Source organism: Carettochelys insculpta, chromosome 25 (assembly GCF_033958435.1).
Source record: "Carettochelys insculpta isolate YL-2023 chromosome 25, ASM3395843v1, whole genome shotgun sequence".
NCBI classification, from domain to species: domain Eukaryota; kingdom Metazoa; phylum Chordata; order Testudines; family Carettochelyidae; genus Carettochelys; species Carettochelys insculpta.
Genome location: NC_134161.1, coordinates 10,982,237 through 10,998,865, shown reverse-complemented (window position 1 = coordinate 10,998,865; position 16,629 = coordinate 10,982,237). Strand labels below are relative to the sequence as shown.

The following is a 16,629-nucleotide window of genomic DNA, read 5'->3' as shown; positions in this document are numbered from 1 at the left end:
GTCTCCTTTGCCTGCCTCTCCAGCAGAGAGGGCTCCATGAGATGGGCCAGAAAAAAGCACAGGTTTAAGTTCCCAACCCAACTCAGAGCTCCAGCCTCCCTCTAGAGCCCAGGAAAGCTCAAGGCCACACCCCAATTCTGACTCTCCGTGTCGGGAGCGTCCCTGGAGATCAATTCAGCTCCAAGACCTGGCTGGGATGGGTTGGAGCACTGCACTCAGATGAATGTTCTTTCTGTTCACATGCAAATCCACACCAGCAGCTGAGTGGGGAGAGAGAATTCTTCTGCACAGCTGGGACTGACTTTTTTTCTTTTCGGTGGGGAGCGCAAACGCAGTCCCCCACTACCACGAATTATGCAGTCGAGTTTCCCACATTTGGGGAAATCGCAGGGGTCATCACACCCACGGTACAATGAATGAGCCTCACCATGGGAAAACCACCTTCACAATCATGCTGTCTCCCCTGCCCCGTGCCCACCGGAGCCGAGGAGAACAGGCTGGCACCGTCACAGACTCAGTTTGGATAAATTTCCCGTTTTGAAAACATTTTGGAACGAACCATTTCGAAATCGCCAAAAACATTTTCCCAGCTTGCGGTTCCATGATCACCTGGAGTGGCCAGGTGAGTGTGCTTCAGAAACCAACAGCCCCCCCAGTGCATTACCCCATCGTGCCAATAAGCCCTTAGTATGTCTCCAAGTTAAATGACAAAAGATGCCCAAGGTCATCTCCCTCCCAAGGGTCTCATCCACACATCTTTTCACTGATTATTTTCTGAAAATCATTTGGTTGCTTCTCTGGGGAGGATTTTGTGCTTTACGATCACCGAACACTAAGCTATATGTGGTCCATGTCCCTTAAAATACAAGATCAGCAACCTTATGGATTAGACTGGGAAATGAGAGGTGTGGATCCACTGAAAGGTTTTGGTCTGCACTCAAACAAATAAGCCACCAGCAGATGCTACAGCAGAATAGATGAGAAATGACAATGAAAAAATACCCAGGAAATTCTCTATGCAGGAGATGGAGAATGTACTGCGCAAAAGCTTCAGCTTTAATTTGTTACAAGACCTGGGAGCTCGAGAGGTTACCACACTGATATTAGTGGACAGGATATGGCCATACAAGCATCTACAACCAGCATGTCCACAAACCTATTAACTGGTAAACACCAATCTTCAGTAATTCTAGCTATTAAAAACAGCTTAAAGAGAAATCAGACCTCATTTCACAGAGAGCGCAGGGGTCTGAATGACTATTTTAAAACTTTTCCTTATTCCTCTGAGTTAATGGCTTCTGACTCTCAACTGCTCAGCTCCCAGGCTGCTTCTGGGTTTATTAAACTCATAACTGGGGAATCAAGATGGTTTTTGTTTTGCTTTTCAGAAGATCATTGCTCCCCACTTGGAGGAAAGGACTATCACAGATTTCTTGGCATCACAAACTGAGAAAGCATATCCCTCGGAACAGCAAGAAAAATTAGCACGGCATTTCCTTCTCAGTTGAAATCAATATGTTTGTTTATTCCAGTCTAAAGAAAATATTTTTAGAAGATGTTTGATGCCTTCACAATGGTTCCATTCACACATTACAAAATCATACACAGTAGCGTAATACCCTAGAAAAGCCATTACCTTACCAGACAGTCCGATAGATCAGTGTTCAGCAACCTTTATCACTGCGGGGTCTAATTTCATGGCGCACCCAATACTTATAACCCAACCACCTCCCCTTCCTCCAGAATCAGGTATCCCCAATTCCCCCTCCCCCAGCACTAACTCAATGCCTGCGACTCACCAAGCGGTGGGGTGTGAGCACAGAGAGGTGGATGCCACTGCGACACACTGGTTGTGGAGCACTCAACTAGTCCCAGCCCAGGGGAGGGGTGGTGATGGTGGACAGAATGCAAGAAACCTGGCTCCCAGCCGCCTGCTCTAACCACTGAGCTAGAAACTGCTTTTTGGAGCAGCGAGCCCTGAAGCCTATAGGAGGAGAAGCAATTCTTGATTCAGTCTGTAATAGAGCACAGGGTCTGGCTAGGCAGGTAATGACAGCTGAGCTGTTCAGGATAGAAATCACAATTACATTTAACATCTGAGGGGAAGGGGTGTTGATAGCAAAAAAACAATCCTCCTGTCACCCTGAACCTCTAAAGGGGCAGCTAAACAAAAACAAGGCTGCTCATTAGATGGAAAGTAAAAGGAACTGCAGGCAGGGTTTACGCTGCAAGAAGGCTATTTGAAACCACTGTCCTGGAGACTCATATTACGTGCCTCAGCAGAGAAGATAACAGGACCAAAAGCAGGCCAGCCTGGGCAGGGTAACAGAGGCAGTGGGAGGCAGACAAGGCCTTTTAAATGTGGAAGGCACAACCGACTGAGGTGAATAGGACGGAGCACAAACTCTGGTGCCGTGACACTAAGAGTACAATAAATTAGGCTCCACCAACCTCACAGCCATGAAAAACTTGTCACAAGCCACGAAATCGAGCTACTGGGGAGCGTGGGGGGCAGAACTGGGGCGCCCCAGTTGGAGACTTCTATCTGGAACGAGGCCACAACTGCAAGAGAGGAACAGGACGTCCTCCTCTCCCCAGCGGCTGCTTTTGGGGAGGAGATAAGCTACTATTTCAGGTACTCTCCTGGCTGCAGCAAGCACAGTGGCCACACTGCCTTCAGAGCAGGCTATGAGGAGAAAGAGACAGTTTCATTCCTCTCCAACCCAACCAGGATCAGCAGCTAGATGTCCCCAGCTGGGGCACTCCAGGCACCCCAGGGAAATCAGGCCCACCTCTGGGAACCTCCTCCAGCTGTTGGAAATTGACTTCTTGGTCTTATAGTAAAGACCATCATGACCAAGGACATAGGCGATGACGATTTGTTGGGAAAAGCCAACGCTGTTTGTGTGAGAGAGTCATGCCAAATATTCCCTCTCATTCTTCCCATCCATGTGCAGAATACATTTTTTGTGCCCAAAGCATGTGTGGCTGCGTCCCACATGTAGAAATACATGTGGCCAGGTGTGGGCTGCTATGGGCACTCTGCTACTCAGCTGGATGGTGGCTCCTGAATCCCTTCTGGACAGCCGACTGAATGCTCAGCTTGCAGGCAATGCTGCTCCTGCCTCACCAGTCTATTAGAATTATCTGAAGAGGTCAACATGCCAGTGCGATCCAGTCAATAAACGAGTTGGGATTTTCAAGAAGCCCTTGACAAGGTCCCTCAAAGATTCAGCTGGAAACTAAGGAAGAATAAGGAAGTTTATGGTAGAACTTTTCCTGATCAGCAATTTGTTAAAAGATAGGACACCATTGGCAGGAATAAACAGTTTTCACAAGAGATAAACAGCAGGGTCCCCCAAGGCTCTTTATGGGGCCTTGTGCTGTTCCACGTGTTCATTATGGGTCTGGAAAAGGGAGTGACCAGTGAAGTGGCAAAGCTTGCAGGTGATACAAAAATATTCAAGATAGTTAAATCCAAAGCTGACAACCAGGGGAATATCACAGGACTGGGTGACTGAGCAATGAAATGGCAGATGAAATTCAATGCTGATTAGTGCAAAGGCATGCACCCTGGGAAAAAATAAACAGGTCGACTGTTCCACGTACATTATGATGGGTTCTAAATTACCTGTTCCCATGCAAAGCCGATCTTGGAATTATCACAGAGAGTCTTCTGAAACATCAGTTTAATGTAGACGTCAAAAACAAAGCTAACACAATACCAGGAAGCGTTAGGAATAGGAGACAAAAAGAGAGACTGTCATGTCACTGTATAAATTCAAGGTGTGCCGAACACCAGGAAGACTGGCCAGTGCTGGAAGCCCCATCACAGAAAGGATCTCGTGAAAGCGGAAAAGGTTTGGAGAAGGGCAACAAAGATGACCAAGGTTTTAGTACAGCTTCCATACAAGGAGAGACTAAAAAGATCAGGGCTGCTGGTCTTACAAAAGAGACAATGAAGGCAAGATATGATGGGGGTCTATGAAATCAGGAATGGGGTGGGAAAAGTGCACAGAAAGCTGGCCTCATACCAACAGGAGGAAATACTTTTTTGCACAACACACAATTAAACTTTGAAACACATTGCATGGGATGCTCCTAAGGCCATGAGTTCAAAAAAGAGTTCAACAAATTCATAGAGGATAGCTCTATCCACAGCCATTAAGCAAGATGGTCAGATGCACAACCCCACGCTTGGGGAAACCCTACACCACTGATTGCCAAAGGGGGAAGACGGACATTGCTCCAAAACTGCTCTGAAGGTGAAGGTCCTGACCACAGTCGTAGGCACTATATGGGGCTAGATGGGCCGTTGGTCTGAACCAATATGGACATTACGTTCTAAATCTTGCATTCGTTTGAACCAACAGCCCCACAAATAAGTTAAAAGTATTACGAAATTAAGAACAAAGCAAAAAAAAAATGTCATGAAACCTGCATCTCCTTCTTTTCTTACATAGCTTTCATTGCATCTTCCTTCTTTTCACATCCGAAAAACAAGGTGTTATGTCTAAGTATTGGCCTTTTTCTTCATGATCTTCCATCATCCACATCAATAATTTGATGCTATAAGAATAATAAATGATATTTAACACTTCTATCACCATGTATCCATATTTCACCAAGTGTTTTACAAAAGAGAAAGATTATTCAGATGTAACAAACAGGGCAGAATGGAGGCAACACGACTTGTCCAAGATAAAAGTGGGTCAGTAGCAAATACAACAAGAGAATCCAGGAGTGATGTCTCCCAACCACGGTCTATGCCTTCAAAACCCTTGGGCATAGTTTGCTTATTTTCAATTCCTGGGGAGAACATCTGGTAGAACCTCTCACTGCTGCTGAATATTACTAGTAGGCTCTATTTGTGAGCAGAAGAGTAGAAAATTAGAGGTGGGCAAACAATACCCATTTTTAAAATGAAACTTGCAGAGTTTTTAAATTTTTGTTGGCATTTCTTGTGAAAATGACATTATTTTGCCCTTGAAGAACCACAACCAAAAACAGAGATGGAATGTTCTGAGGACCATTTGCAGTCATCCCAAATGCTGAGCATTTCTGTTGAAAATAAATTCTTCTCCCATGATCATTTTCAACAAAGTCATTTTTCGTCAAAGCTGCCCTTCATCCATCTGTGGGGAAAATGAAAGTCTTCAATTTGACCGAGTAACATTTTTGCAGCGTGTTCTCTAAAACGTGGAGAAGAGGACTTTAAGACCATAGGGTTTAGCTGGCAGTAGTATTTCCTGATATCACTCAGCAGGCAGTGCCAAACTGATGGAGAGATATACGGAATGGACTGGTCCCATTTGTCACTAGTAACAGGAGTATAATGGTGTTAATTATTGACCAGATTACTGACTCTTTCTGATGTCTATGCACAACTTTAATTAATTCCATTGAGGATTATTGCAAGCAAGGTAAGAGAAGTTGATTCATTGCATTACATAGCTGTATTCTATTGACTTTATACAGTTTGTGTTTATGGGTTTCTTGTTTAGGTTTATGTTACTGGTTAGTTTTCCCCAGCGTTTATTGTTTTCTAAACACTTCAGTCTATACAAAATTTATGTCAGTAATCATTTGAAAATTTTCAATTAAATGTAAAGAAACCAGAAACAAGTAAATCTATTCTCTCTTTTGACTGTTTTATTGATTAAAACGAATGTCTGAGCTGCGGCTGGTGAACCATGAAAAGCAATCTGTCTTAGATGGGTAACAGATCGTTAGGAAATCATTGTGCTGAGGCAAAAATAACTGCGTGTATATACACACGCTTGGTGGAACAGCTCATGTCCACACAAGGTTCCAGAATTAAAAGGACACCTGGAACTTAAAATCTAAACCACTTTTTCAAATTGAGTTTAAGGAAGTCTGATGAAGAACTCTGAAGCCTCCTTCTATTTCTTTTTCAATCACATTTTACTGCTTAAAATTCTCTCCCTGTTGCTAGGTGAAAGACACATGTAAACAGGTGAAACTGCCTATACGGGGGAAACAGTGATACTGATTATACCCAGAGTGATGTCAATTGCACCTTTGCTACTCGTAACAATAGTGCGTAACTGTGATTTGAGCTGACACTGCCCTTTCAAAGGTGGCTGAGAGGTAAGCACACCAGCATCAGGAAACAAAACTAAGGCTGAATCTTCCACCTTCCAGGTGTCATTTGGCATTAAAACATAAGCAGGGATGTTTACATTTTAAGTCAGGATAGGGTCTTACACAAAGATTTGTTGGGCACAATTAAATTTTGTGAGTCAGGGCATAAGCTAACTTCTAAATTACTGGAGCTGGGAATGACCTTTTCCCATGTGCAGTTTCTATCCTTCTATTCTGGAGATTCCTGAACCTCTCCCTGAAGCATCTAATGCTGGCTGCTGTCAGATTGTGGAATAAATGGGCCTCTGGAGTGAACTGATAGGGCAGGGGTTTGCAATCTGTGGCTCTTTAAGGACTTCTTTGTGGCTCCAGATGCTATAATTGCAAAGTAAAAAACCCTCCTGATTATTTTTGAAAGATGGTGAATGTCTAAAAGCCCCAGAATGAACGACTTATCTAAATAGCAAACAATATGTGATCTGGAAACGTTGGATAACTCCCCAGTGCCCTCCACAGACAGAGAAGGTTCAGGAGTGAAAGTCAGGAAGACAGTGGCACAAACACACATGTAAAGTGTGAGGAAATAGAAAATGTAAAAAGTTTGTGCCCATCCTGCAGTAAACAGGTGTCACATTACAAATCATGGCATGTGCACTGTTCTTAAAATACGGGTTACAAACTGTATGGGTTTGCCGTTATTTATGAAGGACCATCTCATGTTCATGTACATTGTGGCTCTTGAGTTAGTGCGTTTTTTACTGAATTGGAAAAATGGCTCTTCTTGTTATTTTGGCTGCTGACCACTGTGATAGGGCAACTCTTGTGTTCCTAGCATAGCTATGTTGAATTCAGGCTCCATGTTATCTGAGCTCACAGGGGTTCTTGTTATAGCCCATCCCCATTTCAGAGACAGAGGCAGCTGTGATTTTGATTTTGCAAAGCCTCAGAGGCTTTGGTTTTTGTCTAAGAACCACCAATTCATACCTTCTGTAAATGACATGTTAGGTACAAGGTTCCACTTTCTGCTCATTCCTAATTACCCTAGATCAATTTTTAATTTTAGATATGGATCTGCAGCCAGATTCAAACAACAGGGGACCTGGATGATGTCTGCTAATGATGACAAGAGGCCAAATTTTCAAAGTCAGCTAAGCAAGTTCGGAGCCTAACACCAGTGTTCCTTCGAAGCTTTTCCGTTCGGGGCAGAATAAATTTTGTTATGTGCATCAAGGCTGTGCAGATATGGACCACCAATAGAAACACCTGCTGCCCACTCGGGGTGACTGTGCGTGCTCTGCTCATCAGCTGGACAGCACCTGAATTGCTCCTGGATGGCCATTCAAACATTCACCTTACACGGAACACTGCCTCAGGTCCAGTAGCTTTCACTGAGACTTAGACTCTTCATTCCCTGAAGTCAATGATGAACTTTTTGGCCTCTGAAAGTTTTACCCGGTGCCTTCAGTTGCGGGATCACGTTGTCTCCCCTCCACGTAAAATCGCAGAATGCAGTCTTTTGCACTGCAAGGTGGTAATGGCAGCTACAGCTGGGGAGACAACATCCATGCAAACTGCTCCTCTCTGAAGTGGGTTAATATCCAGCCAGCAGGCATTTGCCTCACCAGGCACGGAACTGGAGACATGGAGAGGAGAATAGCAGGGTGTCAGACAAGAAGAACCCTGCCGGCTGCTTTTGCTATTGGAAGAAGGGGACCACCTCATGAGCTAGAGATGCTGTGTAGAAACACTAATAATTCAATGAGCGAGAACAGAAGGACAGGAGCATCCATTTATGGGAATGTCACTAATAAATGTGCAACAGAAACAAGCTGTCACTTACAATTGGGAAATATTTCCCTTTTTTGCTGTTTTGCTTCGCTCCTCTCCATTAACAAACATCTCAGGCAAATAAACAGCGGATTCCACCTGACTCATGCTGTCTGCAGTTTTATCAGGCACTGTTTTTTTTCTTTTCTCCAGAAAGGCACATGTGGGCAGCCACCCAGGTCGTCAGCCAGCTGCAAACAAGGCAGAGGATAATACAACCTGCATTTCCACAGCATCCTTCTGCCAAGGATCATATAGCACTTTACAACAACCGTTAATCCTCACAATGCCTTTGTGAGTTATCATTGGAAAAGGCAGCGGAGCAGATTTTGTACCTGGGCTGATAAATGCCTGTAGTATTTTTGCCAGGTTGTATTTTCTCCATTTTACTGATGGGGAAACAACTACAGATAGAGTAAATTGAATGCCCAAGGTCACATCGAGTGACTACCTCAGCTCAAGGAAACAAATCTAGATTAATCCTCCCAGCCAATGCAGCAGCCACTTAATACTATGCTTTCCTGCAGTACTACAACTTGCAGATGTTCAGGTCTAGAACAAATGGGGATGTGGGGAAAGGGGAACAGAGAACTCTTCACCAAGCAGGCTAAAGGAAGAAACTATTCAACATCTGTAACATTGCAGCCGGTAGAAAAAAAGAATTGACCCAAAGCAAGTGCTACCTGAAGCAGAACCTTAAGGTTTTCCACAAGCAACTTTTCTGCCCTAAAGACAAAATCATATTTAAGGCTGAGCTAGTTAAAAGGCACGAATACTTTTTTTCCCATGCAATACAATATGTCTGCAGAGACAAGGCTGTACATTAAGGATGGGGCATTGCAGGTTTATAGGCTGCTAGCTTCGTGATGGTTCACAACTTCGTCATCAGTGCAGACCAGTGTGGCCAAATCTCATGCTTCAGAGTGCAAACTAATCACCACCAGGGTCAGGAAGAAAACTGAAACACTGCCACGGCACACAGAGCAGTGCCCTGTCAGCTAAGTGTTTTATAATGGACCTTTCTCTCTGCTGTGAGGATGGGGCAGTGGTGGAATCAAGTTGCCAAAAGGAGATCAATGGCTGATCTGGAAAAGCAATTCTCACATCACCTGCACCTTAAATAATGAAATAGATTATTTATACTATAGCCCCGTTCACACTTTGCAATAATTTTGGGACATCTTCATTTAAATTTAGAGGCATAAGTCTAGCGTCTAAGTGCACCATGGAAGAGGCATAAAACTGCGTTGGGGTTGGGTGATTTATATCTCATGTTGAGTTAATAACCAGACAAGGAGAGGATTTACAGGCTAGCAGTGGGAAATTTACCTTTTAAGTGTCTCAGTCAGTAATGTCAAACCAGAAGCAAATTAAGAAGCAAACGTAGCTGCGGAGCTGTGTTTTTGGAGAATCTCTCTCCTTATCATTGTGATTTCCTTTGTTTTAGCTCATGTTGTTTCCCAAGAAGCCTAGATATAGTCGTCAGCTTAATCCTACAGTACAGCTGGCTGAACAATTGGATTTCCTCCTCCACCATGGAAAGTTTATCCCCTGCCCCCTTTTTATTATGAAAGCACCAACAATCAAACATTCAGGGATTTCAGATGAAAATTTATCATTTTAAAATTTTTAATTTCCCATCAAAACTTAAGCTTGACATCAAAAACTTACAGAGAAAAAAATTATTCCACCAAAACCCCAATTTATCATCAGAAAGAAAGGATTTGAATAGAAAATGTTTGACCAGCTGTAGCCAGTAGTTCAGAACAATTTTCTACCACCCCACCTTCAGTATCTTCAGCTTCACTCCAGCTGTCCTACCTGCTCCTTCTGGCCTCCTGTTCTCCACACCCCTGCCAGTAAACCCCTCCACTCGCAACCATGCTTTGAAAAAATGCAATATTCCTGGCACCAAGATGAAACTTACTGACTTTCCCAACAATCCTGAGTCTTCCTAGTCTATTTGGCTTCTAAATTCTTCAGGGCAGCGTGTGACATTATTGGATTTTAAAATGAACATGCAAACCATTGTTGCAAACACTGTCCTACATTGGCGCCCAATGTTACACCAAGTGGGCTAAGTGAGAGGTCTGTTGACAGCTGGTGATTCACTTAATCTTTTTACACTGATCTTCAACCTGCTCCAGGATCTGCTGCTCTCCCTGTGTCAATCTTTATTGAAGGAACAGAGTTAAAAACAGTAGAGGAGTTCAAGTACCTTGGCAGTGTGATAGCCAATGATGGCTCCCTTGACAAAGAAATCAATGCCAGAATCTGCCAGGCCACCCGGGCACTAGGACATCTGAGAGCGCAAGTGTTGAATCAGCACAATATCTGACAGTCCACTAAACTGAAAGCGTACAAGGCTGTAGTCCTGAGCAGTCTCCTGTGTGGCTGTGATACCTGGACCTTGTACAGAAAACATAAAACTGCTGGAGCGCTTCCACACACGCAGCCTGAGGTCAATACTGCACATTCAATGGCAGGACAGAGTTATGAACCTGGAAGTCCTGGACAGAGCAGGAACCACGAGCATCAAAGCCATGATTCTGAAAGCCCAGCTTCGCTGGACGGGGCACATCATACAAATGGAGGAGTCGAGAATCCCTAAGCAACTCCTCTACGGTGAACAATCCCAGGGCAAAAGGAATCCAGGTAGGCCTCGCAAGAGGTATAAAGACTGCATGAAGGCCAACATTGCTCATGCTGGTTTAAAACCAGATCAGCTAGAGCAGCATGCAAAAGACCGAACAGGCTGGCATGCTCTCGTACGATATGCATATGACAACTTTGAAGAGCGGCGATACGTATGCCTCATTGATGCTCGTGAGAGGAAGAAAGCAACAGCAGCAGACACACCAACAGAGCCAGGAGAATTCCCATGCCCCCACTGTGAACGTCCATGCTGTTCAAAACTTGGACTCCTCAGCCACATGCGAGTCCACAACCGATGAGCCTGTGCAAGCTCTAGACGTCATCATCGGACACAACGGACTACCTACATACCTGTGTGTATCACTTGTATATGTGGTGTCACAAATATTAGCTCTGGGCCTGTATTAGAAATTTTAGCTTCTGGAAGACCACAATAGGAGGTGTGGCAACCTATTGTGAAAGAATTCCTAGTCAGGTGAAGCCATACTTGACAGAGAAAGGGCCTTATCAGATTCCAGTCCAGATCTGAGGAATTTCACTGTGAACATGTAACCCAGGAGACTGTCATGTGACAAGTTCTATCTCCGACATGCTGCTGCACAGGGAGAATAATGGAATTCCCTACACATGGGCAAAACTATAAGATAACCCCTAGGTTCCTCCATCTCTACCTTCAATCCACCTCATCACTTCAGCAGCAACTCTGCTATGCACTGTACCAGAGAAGTAGCCGTGCTAGTCTGTATTCTCACAAAACAAAACAGCAGTCATGTAGCACTTAAAAACCAACAAAATGATTTATTAGGTGATGAGCTTTCGTGGGGCAGACCCACTTCTTCAGATTTATAGAATTTCCAGTCCAGACCCAGATATGTAGTATAGAGGTCCAAAAAAATTGCAATAAAAACTGACAAATCAAATACATGAACTGAAGGAGGTGTGGGAGATGTTAAGTGTCTTGCTTGAGATCATTGCAAACCTCAAAGGAAGGGAAGCAGACCTTGCAAGGTGTGAGATAATTGCTGTCTTTGTTCATACCAGGTGTTAATGTGTTGAATTTGAATATGAAGCCCAGTTCACAAATGTCCCGATGCAACCTGTTTTTAAAGTCTCTGTTGTAGGGGAGGGGGGGCATAGTTGTGCAGGGAAGATCTAGGCAGCAGGAAAGCCAGGAGTGGAGGCAAGGGCAGCAGGGACCCAGGGGCCCATCCTTGTGCCCTCCTGGCACCTGGCACCCAGGTAAAGCTGGGGGGAGGGGGAAACAGCCATGCAGAGGTATCCACTCCACTACAGCACATGCTTGCACACAGAAGCCTGCATAGACAAGGAGGTGCTAAATGATGTAGTATCTCTCAAATACTTTAATATACTTTGCCTAATTAAGCTGTTCAGTTCGCCAGTTTAAATAGCTGCCAAATAGCTGCTGCAACCTGATTTATCTTTGGAGGAAAGTAAAAATTGCTGGAAAAACTGGAGACACAACGTGTGAATTTTCTGATTAAATTACCTTCTATTGCAGGCAGAGTGGAATACATTTTGGAGACAGGATGAATTTTGTAAATCTCTTTTTTTTTTCTGTGTGTAGATCTCTGTACAAGTTCACCTATTATTGTTAGGCACACAGTATGGACCCTTTAGGTGCAGAATAACCTAAGAAACAGTCTCACAAAATCCGCACGTGCATGCACACCAAGCTAAACAAGGAAAGACCATCAGCACACTAGTCCTGCCTGTCCTGCTGGGTGACCTTAGGCAAGTCACAGCTTACCCTCTGCCTCAGTTTCTCCATTGGTAAAATGAGGATAATGATACTGACCTTCTTTGTAAAGTGCTTGGAAATTTCCTGATGAAACATGATAAAAAAGCTGGGTATTTTTAATGTGGAGAAAAGTTTCTCCAGCAAGGAAGAGCACTGAAAACAAGCTCATGGGACAGATGAGCAAAAGGATGGATACCTGCCCTTTAAAGCCCCATAGTACATCTTGCTTCAGGTGGGGCCAGTAGGCAGAGCATGATGCTTTCAGACATCTTCATGTTGGTAGGGGTCTGGGCAGCCCACATGAATACAGATGTCCACATCCCTCAATATAATCAAAGCTAAACCCAACCCAAAAACTGAAAATCATCTCCAGGTCTACTTGAATTCAGCACTCTCAGCTTCAGATAATCTTTTCCCTGCTTCTGGAGAAGGACAAGAGTTGCCAAGCAGTAAGCTCAGTACTATCCACAGAAAGGAACATTCAGCCAATGTCTTTCTGGAATGCCCATGGGGATTTCTCCTTCAGTAACTTATTTAGTGCTGGCATGAGACTATTGGTCATGTGTTTTAGACACACACACCCCATATAAATTCAGGTTACAGCCCCACATTAATTTGCACCAACATGATAAATACATTTATTCCTCTCCTCTAAATTTCCTGAAACCATAGCATCTACTCACTCAGTCCTCACCCTCACCAGGGATTATTCTAAGATACAGTCCATCCTCTTGAGACAACCACTGGTTAAAAAGAAACAGAGGAAAATTTCTTCCCCTCCACCACCCAGCCCCAAGGTGTATATTTCTTTCTTTCCCCAGTATTTTGGGATTGCAAAGGCCAGAAGCAGGAGCAGTCTGGCCCTTGAAAAAGAAATGCCTGGTGTCCCAAAAGGAACCACAAAATAGGGAAGAAGTGGTAGATGTGGTATACCTAGACTTCAGTAAAGCATTTGACACGGTCTCACATGACTTTCTTATAAAAAAAAAAACTAGGCAAATACAATTTAGATGAGGCTACTATAAGGTCAGTGCATATCTGGCTGGATAACCATACTCAGAGAGTAGTTCTTAATGGTTCTCAATCCTGCCGGAAAAGTATAACAAGTGGGGTTCCGCAGGGGTCTGTTTTAGGACCAGTTCTGTTCAGTATCTTCATCAACAATTTAGATATTGGCACAGAAAGTACGCTTATTATGTTTGCAGATGATACCAAGCTAGGAGGGGTTGCAAGTGCTTTGGAGGATAGGGTCATAATTCAAAAGGATCTGGATAAATTGGAGAAATGGTCTGAGGTCAACAGGATGAAGTTTAATAAGGACAAATGCAAAGTGCTCCACTCGGGAAGGAACAATCAGTTTCACACATACAGAATGGGGAGAGACTATCTAGGAATGACTACAGCAGAAAGGGATCTAGGGATTATAGTGGACCACAAGCTAAATATGAGTCAACAGTGTGATGCTGTTGCAAACAAAGCAAACATGATTCTGGGATGCATTAACAGGTGTGTTGTGAACAAGACACGACAAGTCATTCTTCCGCTTTACTCTGCGTTGGTTAGGCCTCAGCTGGAGTATTGTGTCCAGTTCTGGGCACCGCAGTTCAAGAAAGATGTGGAGAAACTAGAGAGGGTCCAGAAAAGGGCAACAAGAATGATTAAAGGTCTAGAGAATGTGACCTATGAAGAAAGGCTGAAAGAACTGGGCTTGTTTAGTTTGAAAAAGAGAAGATTGAGGGGAGACATGACCGTGGTTCTCAGGTATCTAAAAGGGAGTCATAAGAAGGAGGGAGAAAACTTGTTCTTTTTGGCCTCTGAGGATAGAACAAGAGGCAACGGGCTTAAACTGCAGCAAGGGAGGTTTAGGTTGGACATTAGGAAAAAGTTCCTAACTGTCATGGTGGTCAAACAGTGGAATAAGTTGCCAAGGGAGGTTGTGGAATCTCCATCGCCGGAGATATTTAAGAACAGGTTAGATAGATGTCTGTCAGGGATGGTTTAGACAGTACTTGGTCCTGCCACTGGGCAGGGGGATGGACTCGATGGCCTCTCGATGTCCTTCCAGTCCTAGTGTTCTATGATTCTATGACCTCATCTCACATCTGTAAGGTTCCTAGAAATAGTGCAATTCCTAGGTGTGGAAAAGCTATTTTAGATCTTCTCTATTTTTAAAGTATGGGTTATATTACTCCCGTCTAGCCCACTGATACCTGCAAGTGGAATCAAGGAAGCTGATTTGCTCACCTAGCACAAGGTGAACCCTACCTCTGTGTTACAGATATTTATGAGTTTGGCACCTGTTTGCTCTCCATGGTGCTGAACCAAAAGCGCCTGTCTTCTGTCCAGGTGCTGAATGCACCCTTAGTAAATCCCTGGAATAGGGTTGCTTAGATGGAATCCAGCTATGAATGGGAACTAGAGTAAGGCACATTCATCTCTGTTCTTCTACTTCATAACAAAACAAACCAGCAGTCATGTAGCACTTTAAAGTAACAAAATAACGTATTAGGTAATGAGCTTCCATGGGGCAGACTTGGATCTGAAGAAGGGGGTCTGCCCCATTAAGGCTCATTACCTAATACATTATTTTGTTACTTTAAAGTGCTACATGACTGCTGGTTTGTTTTGTTTGGATACAAACTAACACAGCAAACTCTCTGTGACTTTTCCCTTCGTGTTATTCTGTGCTGTTGCCCGAGCCTCTTCCGCTGCAGCTCTTCCCTGTCTGTCTCTGCCTTCTCCACTCTTACTGTGCCCCAAACTCATTTGAGAACCTCTTTTTTCTCTCTTGACTCTGCTTTAATCCCTTCCTCAGCCATTACTCAATATTTAATTTTGTAACTGCATTATTTAGCTCCACAACATGTTTTCGGATATAATTTGCATGAAGGATTCTATTTTAAAAAGTTGAAGGATATCCTGTTTTGCAAGCATGTAGTAGGATGCATTCAGCAATGGCAACAAAAAGGAGAACAAAGCTTCAGCCTTCAAAAGATTAACCATGGGCAAAATAGTCTGGTGCTCATAAAATGAGCCCTCTTGGAAATAAATCACCAAAGCAAACACTGAGGCGGGTAATTTTGTGACGCAGAAAATTGACTCATATTTACCATCAACACAGTTCTCCCTCAATAAAATGTGCATTTGACTTTTTAGCATCATTATTTGTTCAACATTTCAAACATTTGCTGCCTTTCCTGGCTGTCAAACCTGGAAATAATAAATAAATTTAAAACACACTCTCCTTCAGAGACAGGATTTACAAAAAAATCAATCCCAGAGAAGCCTTCTTTGTATTTTGTTGTGACAAGACTGAATTTAAACAGCCTGCAAAGTCAAAACAACAGGAGAAATATCAATACACATTAATTTAATCAAGAAACACTACTCTGCCATTCCAGGCTCAACTCAGATTTATTTCCAGAGTGGTTTCCGTGGGAGCTATATCGATATTTTGCTTGTTTGTCGTAAGCTGTCTGCAGCGGCTAGTGGTCTTTTAAAACTCCTCAGAATGCCTCATAGCTCTTTGTGCAGTTTCATGAACTTTTATCACTCTGTGTGTGTGTGTGTATGTCTTCCCATCTTGTAACCTCTTTTAGCTGGGGAACAAGCCACTCCCCACCTGTGCTTCCTCTAATTCTTTTTATCCACAGGCAGAATAAATTTTGTTATGTGCACTGAGGCAAGTTAAGATGTGTACCACCAATAGAAACACATGCTGCCAGCCATTGGGGACACTCTGCTAATCAGCTGAGCAGATGTCTTCTGGGTGCCCCCCCCCAAGCATTCACTTTACAGGGAACACTGCTCCCCATCCCCTGTGGGTGACCATCCTATATTAGCTTCTTTCATTGCTGTCCAAGAAAATGCAGTTCCAAAGGAGAGGCCAATAAAAGGATTAATACATTAATGAAAAAGTAAATGCACTGAACTTGACATTGTCAAATCCTGTGCGTGTGTGGAACTGCTTTGACACAAGCAGCACATTAAGATGGGGAGAATTAAAAAGATAAGTCCCTGCATACCAAATGCAGAAATCAGATTTGCTTAACCTTTGAAATGAATGCACATTTTCCAACTGACTGTTCATGCCAAAGTAATTCAAACAGACACCTGACAGTCATCTTAGCAGACAAAATTTTTGACGTCATATCGAGCACAGCACATTGCTCCTTCAGAATGGCTTGGTTCTGTCTCTGCCACCGATTTCCTGAGAGACCCAAAGGTAGTCACTTCACGTTTCTGGGGGTCACTTTCCCCATTGATAAAATGTTGGGAGGTTT

At 43.6% G+C, this 16,629-nt stretch overlaps 1 non-coding gene across 1 annotated transcript; it reads right to left on the bottom strand.

Annotated features, from left to right (window-relative positions):
• Positions 1 to 315: 315 nt before the first annotated feature.
• Positions 316 to 478, bottom strand: LOC142001699 (U1 spliceosomal RNA). Its single transcript, XR_012642561.1, has one exon. It is a non-coding gene; the product is annotated as a U1 spliceosomal RNA (small nuclear RNA).
• Between the last annotated feature and the right edge of the window lie 16,151 nt (positions 479 to 16,629).